Raw genomic sequence first — 9,847 nt, 5'->3', positions numbered from 1 at the left:
GAAGGAGTCAAACTATTTTTATTTGCAGATGACATGATTCTACATTTAAAAGATCTCCTCTAGAATCTACTAGAAAACCGCTAAATCTAATAAGCACATTAGTTGTAGGATGCAAAATTTATATAAAAAGCAATGAACTTCTACATACTAAAAAAACACTTTCAGAGAAAGAAAGTAGGAGAAATATCCTACTCAAAATAGTCTCAAAATAGTAAGTACCTAGCAATACACCTAACTAAAGAAGACAAAAACCTCTACATTGAAAAATGAAATCAGTGAAGATTCTAGATGGTAGAAAGACCTTCCATGTTCCTGAATTTGAAGAATCAATGTTGTGAAAATGGTTATATTACCAAAATTCAATGGAATTCCTATCAAAATTCCAGTCATATTTCTCAGAACTAAAAAAAAAAATCCAAGAAATCATATGGAACCATAAAAGATCACAAATTTTACCAAAGCAATCCTACTGAGTAAGAACACAGCTAAGGCATCACAACATCCACCTCAAATTATAATATAGAGCTATACTGAGACAAGAGCTTAGTACTGGCATAGAAGACAGTAAGCAGACAAATATAATAGAATAGAGAACCCAGAAATAACTTGACAAAATTATGCTCCAAGTCCTGTACCTTCAAGTTCTGGGAGATAATCAAAGGCTATGGCAATAGCCTGTGTAATTTTGGAGTCTCTTGAACAACCCTGACCAAGAGCTCAAAGGGAGGTTTCTCCTGTCTGGCACTGTGTTTCAGCTATACACATGCACTCATGTGCAGTTATTATGTATGTTTTTCGGCAGGCTTTTGAACTAATATATTTCTCTCTGGTTTTTCACACCAGCTAAGTATTATCTATCTCTCTTTCTCTCTCTCCCTATCTAACCCCCTTTTCCCTTCCCAATTAAAGCACTCCCATTTTCCTCTTGAAAATACCTATATCCTATGATCACCCCTCTCCTGAGCTTTTCTACCCTTTACCCCATGGTTTCTTGTATGACCATCCCTCTTCCCCTCCCCATTAAATACCCCCATTTTACCCATTTCACATGTAGTATCCTGCTATCCATCTCTCTCAGGTGCTTTCCTTCCCTTTACTTCCATAGTTTCTTCCATTTATTCTGGCTCCTGCAATGCACTCATTTATAAGGATTTGGTGCTAAGATTCACAAATGAGGGAAAACATACATCATTTGCTTTTCTGAGTCTGCATTACTTCGCTTAGTATAACAGTTTCTAGTTCCATCCATTTACCTACAAATTTCATGATTTAGTCTTTTTCTACTGCTGAGTAGAACTCCATTATGTAAATGTACCACATTTTCATTATCCATTCATCAGGTGAGGGACATGCAAGCTGCTTCCATTTCTTAGCTATTGTGAAAAAAAGAAGCAACAAATATGGATGTACAAGAGTATCTGCAGCAGATACTTGTATACCGTGCCAAAGAGTGGTATAACCAGATCATATGGCAGATTCGTTTTTAGTTTTTTAAGAGTTCTCCACTCTGCCTTCTACTATGGCTGGGGTAAGATGAAATCTTAAAGTGATTTTGATTTACATTTCCTTAATTGCTAAGAATGTTGAACATTTTTTAAGGTGTGTCTTAGTTTTTTCTTCTTTTGGGAACTCCCTGCTAAGATCCATAGCCCATCTTTTAACTGGGTCATTTGTTTTCTTGATTCTTTGTTCTCTGCAAGGTGGTAAGGGAGAAAAATCAATGGTCCAACCCCAGCCTTAAGGCATAATAACCACAATGACTGGCACAGCAAACTCTATTGGTGAAATTAGTGACTCTTTTATCTTGGGGGTAATCAACATCTATCTAATTGGACTTAAAGCCCACTCAATGGGAGGGAACTCATGTACAGCACTGTAAACATAGCCAAATACACAGAGCTGGAGAGGTCATAGATGTTAGAGAAAACCCTAAGTCTGTCACATCCCTAGACAAACTTAATTTCTTGCTACATGCTAAATACGGATACTTATACAGACAAGTATGGCAGCTACCACTCATCAAAGAAGCTTCTTCTGCAACAAATTGAGATTATTACAGAGTTCCACAACTGGTCACACACAGAACTAAGTGTCTGTGGGATGCCCAACCCTAAGTGACACATCTACAATGGAACCTCTAACCTAAGACTCATAGAACATAGTGGAACAAAGAGTAGAGAGAATACTAATGCATCTCTCAACGTTCATCAGCAAAGCTTCTACAGCAACAGAGAGAAATGAAGACAAAGGCACAGCTGACTAAAGTGTAGAGAATAAGAGACTTCTGGTGCGGGTCACTGGACAAAACTTCTATATTAAACTTCACTGACCCAGGGCTCAGAGACCATTGCAGAAGAGGGGGCAGAGAGACTGTAAGAGCCAGGGAGGAGGTGCACAACCATAAAGAAACAGAATCTTACAAGCTTCTGGGACCTTGCTCATATGAACTTACAGTAATGGTGACAGCATGCACAAGACCCACACAAACTCAATCAGACAAAAATTTGCATAGAACTGTGGAAACAGGCAGGAGGAATAACTTCAGCAAGGATCTATTGGCAGCTGATCACTTCTGGGTGAGGGAGAATTGATCGTTAAGAGAGTGATACTAGAAAGGCTGACCAGGTTTCAGAGATGAACTCACACTGAGGGATATCTGGGTTCACAGGCTTGATGCAATAGGCCTTGACATGTATGACAAAATGTGTGAAATCCTATGAGTGAGCTAAGGAACGGCACAGCTATGATTAACATGTATGAAATCCACAAAAATTTAATAAAAATATAATTAAAAATTTTAAATAAAGCTAACATATAACTCAACTATCTCATTCCTGGGCATATTCCCAGAGAACTATCTCATTCCTGGGCATATATCCAAAAATTGAGCACATATATATGGACCTAGATTATATAATGCTAAGTGAGGCTGCCCAATCTAAAAAATAAAAAAAAAAAACACATTTTCCCGCATATGAAGTTTTCAGTCTATAATATATACAAGTACATACATAAACAAACCCATATCTGGGTATAGTATAATATTTAGAATCAAGAATATAAAAAAGGGTAATTTAAAAGAAAAGAAGCATGGCTGGAGAGATGGCTCAGTGGTTAAGAACACTGACTGTTCTTGCAGAAGTCCTGGATTCGAATCTCAGCACCCACATGGCAGCTAACAACTGTCAGTAACTCCAGTTTCAGGGGATCCGACAGCCTCTTCTATCCTCTGCGGGCATTGCATGACATAGGTGCACTTACATGCGGGCATAACACTCATACACATAAAATAAAAATAATAAATAAAATAGTTTAAAAAACAACAAAAAACAATGATTTAAAAAAAGAAAAGAAGCTTAGTTTTTGTCCTTTTTTATTGTGGTGGATGTGTGTATTGAACTTTCTGCATATCAAACTATCAGGAACCATTTCTGTTTTCCATAAGTGTTGTCCTCTTTGGGTAGTGAATGTGAGAGCTGGGCTTTCTTCTTGATTCTATAGAACAAAAGAACAGTAGGAATTGCTCGTGTCTAGACACAGATTTGTTGGATAGGCTGAATGTGATAATACCATTATTATTCTTGGCAACTACTGTTCTTTTGCTACAATTTTCTAATTTTTTAATAAAACTTATAAAGTATTTTTAATTTTTTAATTTTATGTGTTTACCTGAATGTATGTAAGTGCACCATGTCTATGCAATATCTGTGGAGAACAGAAGAGGGCATTAGAGCCCCTGAAACTGGAGTCATGAACAGGACCGTTAGCTACCATTGTGGGCGCTGGGAACTAAACCTCCATCCCCTGCAAGAGCAGCCAGTGCTCTAAACCACGGAGCCCCTAATAAAACTTAAAATAATAATAATAATAATGGTTTCTTCTTGCATTTTTTCCTAAACTAAACTTTATGACCTGTATCATACAAGCAGGAAAATACAAATAAAGCAGCCTGGTAAAATGAGGTCATGTGAAGTTTCTAACATTTCAATTTAATTCAAACTTAATACTGTGAAATCAAATTGCTCTAAAAAAAAAACTATATCCTAGTTTACCATTCTATATTGTCTCTAAAGCTCTGAAAATTAAATACATGGTCCCATCTCATTTACAAACTTAAAAAATGAGCAAGATTCAGTAAAAAGAATCTTTCCTACTATAAACCCCAATACCAGGCAAAAATACCTGGGGTTTAGCTTCAAACTTCTAAGCTGGTGTTATAAGGCTGTCCAATACAAATTATCTGAGGATTTTTGAATGATTGGGTATTGTAGCTGAACTTTTTAAAGAATTTTTTTGTTATTTTTATGTGTATAAGTATTTTGTTAACATGTATGTAAGTGTATCTATGTCATGTAGTGCCCATAGAGGTCAGCAGGGCACATCAAATTCCCTGGAACTGGAGTTTGAACAGTGTTAGCTGCCATGTGGGTTCTGGGAGTCAAATACAGGTCCTCTGCAGGAGCACCCAATGCTCTTAACCACTAAGCCATCTCTCCAACCCTTATGGCTGAATTTTTACAATATCAAACATCCCAGAAAACACTGACAAATTCAAGGAAAACAATCAGTACTAGCACAGCTGTAGGAGAGCTAAAATGCATTCAAATTAATGCGACCCAAATAGATTCCTGTGCATTGTATTGATTCTGGTATGGAAAGAAAGAAAAATGAGGCTAGACTGCCGCTATCCATTTTCTTTTGTGAGGTGTTTTCAAAGAATTGCCATTTTTCTCTAACTGCTTGAAGTAGCCCTTGTGGCTCTTAAATGAGGAAAAATAATAGTATTTTAAGTACACAGCATCTCAGGAACCTGATCGCTTACAAAAAATGACACTTTCACCCACTTACCTTGAATGCATTAGTAAGAATAAAAATGTCAGCAAAGCTCAAGAACCATTAAGTGTCTAGGATAAAAACAATCAGCATAGTAAAAAAAAATCTGTAATATGACCTAATTTAGGGGCAAATGTGTAAAAATTCTAAATGGTCCAATATGTGAACTACTATAAATTAAGGAATGAAATTTATTCACATAATATATATTAATATTTTAGGTTAAACTTTTTATGTATATACATATGTGCTTCAAGAAAATATGCAGGTAATATGTAAAACCTTTAGCCCATTCTTTTTTTTTTTATTTATTTTGTATTTTTTTGAGGCAAGGGAATTCATAATGTAGTCAAGAAGGATCCTCCTGACTCCACATCCCAAGTGCTGGATTACTATACTTGGTTTTATGCAATGCTACAGGTCAAACCCAGGGTTTTGTGTATGCTAGGTAAGCATTCTACCAACAAGATACATCCCCAGGACCATTTTAGTCACTCTAAATTGTTAATATTATATCCAACACCTTATTTAACATCAAAAGTTAAATAAGCTAAAGTCATATTCTGCTTTAATAACTGTACAATAGTGAATTTACATTATCATAACTTGTTTCTTTTATATCAATGAAAATTCCTTGCTGGATAAACTAAAGAATTGTTAGCAAGGAAAATCGGAAAACATTTTGTTCCTTTAAGCACTTTCAATATTCTTTGCTGCAATTTTGTTTACACTGGTGTTTTGGGAAAACATTTCTTTAATAGGGTACTCTCCTGTACAGAAGCTGGTTTACATTCTAATTTCCCCAAGATTTTCAAGTTCTAAAATTAAAATGAGTTTTTGAGACCAGCCTAAACAAAACAATAATGCTAGTTTTTCCATCAGTACATCATCTGAGGCACCAAAGAAAGGCAGTTGGCTTCCTAGCTCCCTGAGTTAGCCTCCATGTCTTTCCCTGAGTGGGTCAGTGGCTGTGCATTTTCACACCCAGGCTTGCATGAGCAAAAGCTGGCTCAGCTCCAGGTTCATTTAGAGAGATGCACAAAAAGGTGTGGTCCACATCTGCCAGCAAGATGGATCCTTTGGAAAAGGTTAAAGGCAGGCTATCAGCCTCCTGCCACTGTTCCCAGCACCCACATCATTCATAGGGAGTGATGTCACACACCTGCAAGGCACATGCGAACAGTAAACACTTCACTGACACCGAATTTGAGTCGTCCATACAAAATTATGCCCAGCTGCTGTACACTGAGTCCCTGGCTGCTGAGTTTGTATGTCTCCAATGTGTTGAGAAAATAGATGGGTTGTACACAAATAGTCAAACAGGTTCAAATTGTATACCACCAAGCTGTGTATTTCCTTGTTTGTTGATAACTTCTTGCAATGAGTAGAATCATGAAGGTGGACTTAACATGAATACTGCAGGTTATGCAATGCAAAATTCTCACTGCACAAGTAATTAAATCATATCTCCATCACGCTTTCACCAGTTCTTCCATGCGCTTTCCTATGTCAATGCTTCATGTCTCCTTTTGTCCCATATCAGTCAAACTCAAGGCCCAAGTTTGATTGATGATTGATTAACGTGTCTGTTTATTTGTGTGTGTGTGTGTGTGTGTGTGTGTGTGTGTGTGTGGTATATGCATGTGTGCATAAATTTGTGTGCCCATGTGTGCACATATGGAAGCCAGAAGTCAGCATCACACATCTTCCATTGCTCGCCATCTTATTTTTTTGAGATAGGGTCTCTCACTGAATTTGGAGCTCATTGAATGGTTATACATACTTGCTGGGCAGAGAGGCACCAAGATCCCCATACCTCTGCCTCCTGAGTGCTAGAATTACAGTCATGCTCAGTTTTTGTAGGGCTAGGGAACAAACCTAGGGCTTCCCGCATGCTAGGCAAGCCCTTTACTAAGCTACATTACCAGCCCTAAAGTAAGTCTTTCCCAAATTGGGGTGCACTATAAATACACATATTTTATGACAACCATTCTACTTTCAGAGTCCAACTCACTACAAGAGTTAGTCTTTGGAAGTATGTTTTCCTCCTACAGTGGGTGGAGATCTGGGTTCTTCAAGGTTCAGCTTCCAGATAATTGATTTCAAGACATTCCTTCTAGAATTTCTGGACAGCAGTAGAGTTTAGATACATCTTTCTAAAAGTTATCTGATACTTTTTTGCTTTTTAGGTTCACCTCCTGAGTTCTCACCATTGCCACAAAATGAAAAAAGCAAAAATGCTTCTCTAATCCCCACACTTCCCAAAGTGGAGTAATCTACTAGTTGTATGCTCATTCTCAGACCAAAGCAACAATTTCTTGTCCAGGTTAAATTCTGGTAGCTAAGGAATGGTCAGAGCTTTAAAGTGTCACCAGGCCATGAACAACAGGGAAGCAACAATCCAGTATGGCTGTTTTCTGTCTTCTGAAATCTTAGTGGGAGTTTGAGCAGGACGAGAGGGGTAAACAGTGTGCTTACTCTAAAACTTAACAGTCGGCATCAGAGATAATCTTATCAGTCATTCTGAGCACCTTTTTACTTGATCAGCAGGGAGATGAGGATTCGGGTAATATACTTTTTCGTTTAAGCTGGATTCTAAAACCTTTCCCTAATAATTACATACAAATAATAAATGAAGAGTTGTGTATAACAAAATACTCTCGTCTCTAGGTGAGTTAAAAGAAGAAAACCAATAATGGTTCATATTACATTTATATACTGGCTACTGAAAACAGCATCGAAGGATCTTTTAAAGAATTATTCAAATTATTTAATGAGGATTTATCTTCTTATCCATATGGATGTAACCTAAGATCTTTTTAAAAACTTTTTCGGGTGTGTGCCTCCACATTTTATGTGTTTATGTCCATCTTGTGCAGGCAGTGCCCACAGAGGCCAGAAGATGGCATCAATCTCCCAGAACTGAAGTTATAGACAGTAGAGAGCTGCCTGATATGAATGCTGGGGACCAAACCTCAGTCCTCTGCAAGAGTGGGAATTGCTCTTAACTACTGAGTCATCTAGCCAGACCAGTAACCCAAGTTCTTTATAAATAAAAAGAATTGTTAGCACACACATTTGACTGTCAACTAAAAATGAGAGTTTAATGACTTCTGCCAGTGACATCTTATGCTTCCTTATCCTAGCTCACCAAGTACATTGTCTCTCCCTTGTATTTGAAGTAGTTTAGAATGCTTCTTTGGAGTAGCAAACCAATGGCAATGCCAATAACAATAAAATCAAGAAAAGAAATAAGCTAGGGCTCTGTTAGCATTTGATGGATGCTAGCAGAGGGAGAATCAATTTTCCTTACTAGTATGATGGCTTCTAGGTTGACCAGACTCCAAGAAATACTCCTACATTCAAGAGTATTTAGGAAACACAGATTAGACTATAGGCTTTTCAAAATTACAAATAATAATAGAGGACATGAAGTCGTGGAGGGGACTAAGGTGAAGATGGAGAGGGAAGGAGATCTGAATAAGATCAAAATACATTGTACGGTATTCTTGAATCAACAAAAATATTTTTCAAAAGAAAATAAGGATAAAACATAAGAAAAAACACATATGATTTTCATGGTAGTATACACTGATATGTACATTCATACACTAGATAACAAGGTTTCAGCCAATGATAGCACATGGGTAGTGGTCCTGAAAGATCATAATGGAACTGAAAAAAATTCTCTCACATATGATGTCAGAGCATCAAACACTATGGTGAAACACATTACACAGGTGTTTGTGGTGATATGAACATAAACAGATCTATTGCCTTACCTGTTACGTGAACGTTTAGCACATACAGCTAGAGAGAGCACATGACATTTGATAATGATAATACTCAATTGTTAATGCATTTCTGTATTTACTACACTTGGCTTTTCATTATTATTTGAGTGTACACCTTCTACTTATATCTAAGAAAAAGGATTTCTTACAACAAATGAACTTTGGCACACCAGCAATACCTTATACATCATGTGTTTCTTGTCTGTTTATTGCATCAAGGGGTACCACAATGGTGATCCTAGACCATCCAGGTTCACCTAAGTGCACCATAATGCTGGTTCAACAAAGTTATCCACCACACACTTCCAACAGCATGTCTCATTATAAAGCAACACAAGGCCATGTAAAGCTTGTTTTTCAACACAAGAGTTCAATGAATGGTATGAATTATATTCATCATGTAAGCCTTCTCATTAAAATATGATCAGTTTATCATAATCTAGCTAAGCATCCATGAGTGATATTCTCAGTTTTCTAGATATATGTCCTTATGTCTGTACAATAAAAAGTAACCACCCTACATAATCTCAAAAAGATCTGGTTTCTCAGGTTCTTCAATATGCACATCAAGATTTCACCTCATTTTAACTTAATACAAAATATTTTTGGATCATTTGGAATCAAACGTCAAACAAAATTTTTCAAAGCTTTGATCCACTCACCCCAAACATTGGAGATCAGCAGAATACTAAATAATTATGTAATGATCTTATTGAATGGTATATTTCTTCATGGAAAATGATTGCAGAGTCAAAACTAATTCAATGTCCTTCTGCTCCTAATCTGTCAGTGTTTGTGATGTCTAGCAATCACGATCAAGTCTGAAACCAAGCCCAATACCATCAGTATTCAAGGCCTTCCCAGAGGCAATTGAAACATGCACACAACACAAACGTGTGCATACATGCACACACACACACACACACACACACACACACACACCAACACACACAATGCATTCTTCTTTTCTATAAATAAATGGAAATTCTTATTCTATTTTTACTCTTCTCCAATACCCTGCTTTCCAGAGCATGGCAGGACCAATCATATGTCAATGTCAATGTCACTCCTAACAATTTTGCTCTATGCCAGCCCAGCCTAAGGCACATGTTCAGATAAAGGGCATTTTCCAAATTCCCCAAATTGAATGATCTCCTTTTGGCTTTTCTACCATAGTCACTATTTCTAACTCTTCTCAGTCCACAGATTTACAAGAATGC

The sequence above is a fragment of the Nannospalax galili genome, unplaced genomic scaffold, assembly GCF_000622305.1.
Source record: "Nannospalax galili isolate Female #2095 unplaced genomic scaffold, S.galili_v1.0 scaffold1109, whole genome shotgun sequence".
In the NCBI taxonomy this organism is placed as follows: domain Eukaryota; kingdom Metazoa; phylum Chordata; class Mammalia; order Rodentia; family Spalacidae; genus Nannospalax; species Nannospalax galili.
The sequence above is the reverse complement of the archived record's forward strand: the minus strand, read 5'-3'. Positions refer to the sequence as shown.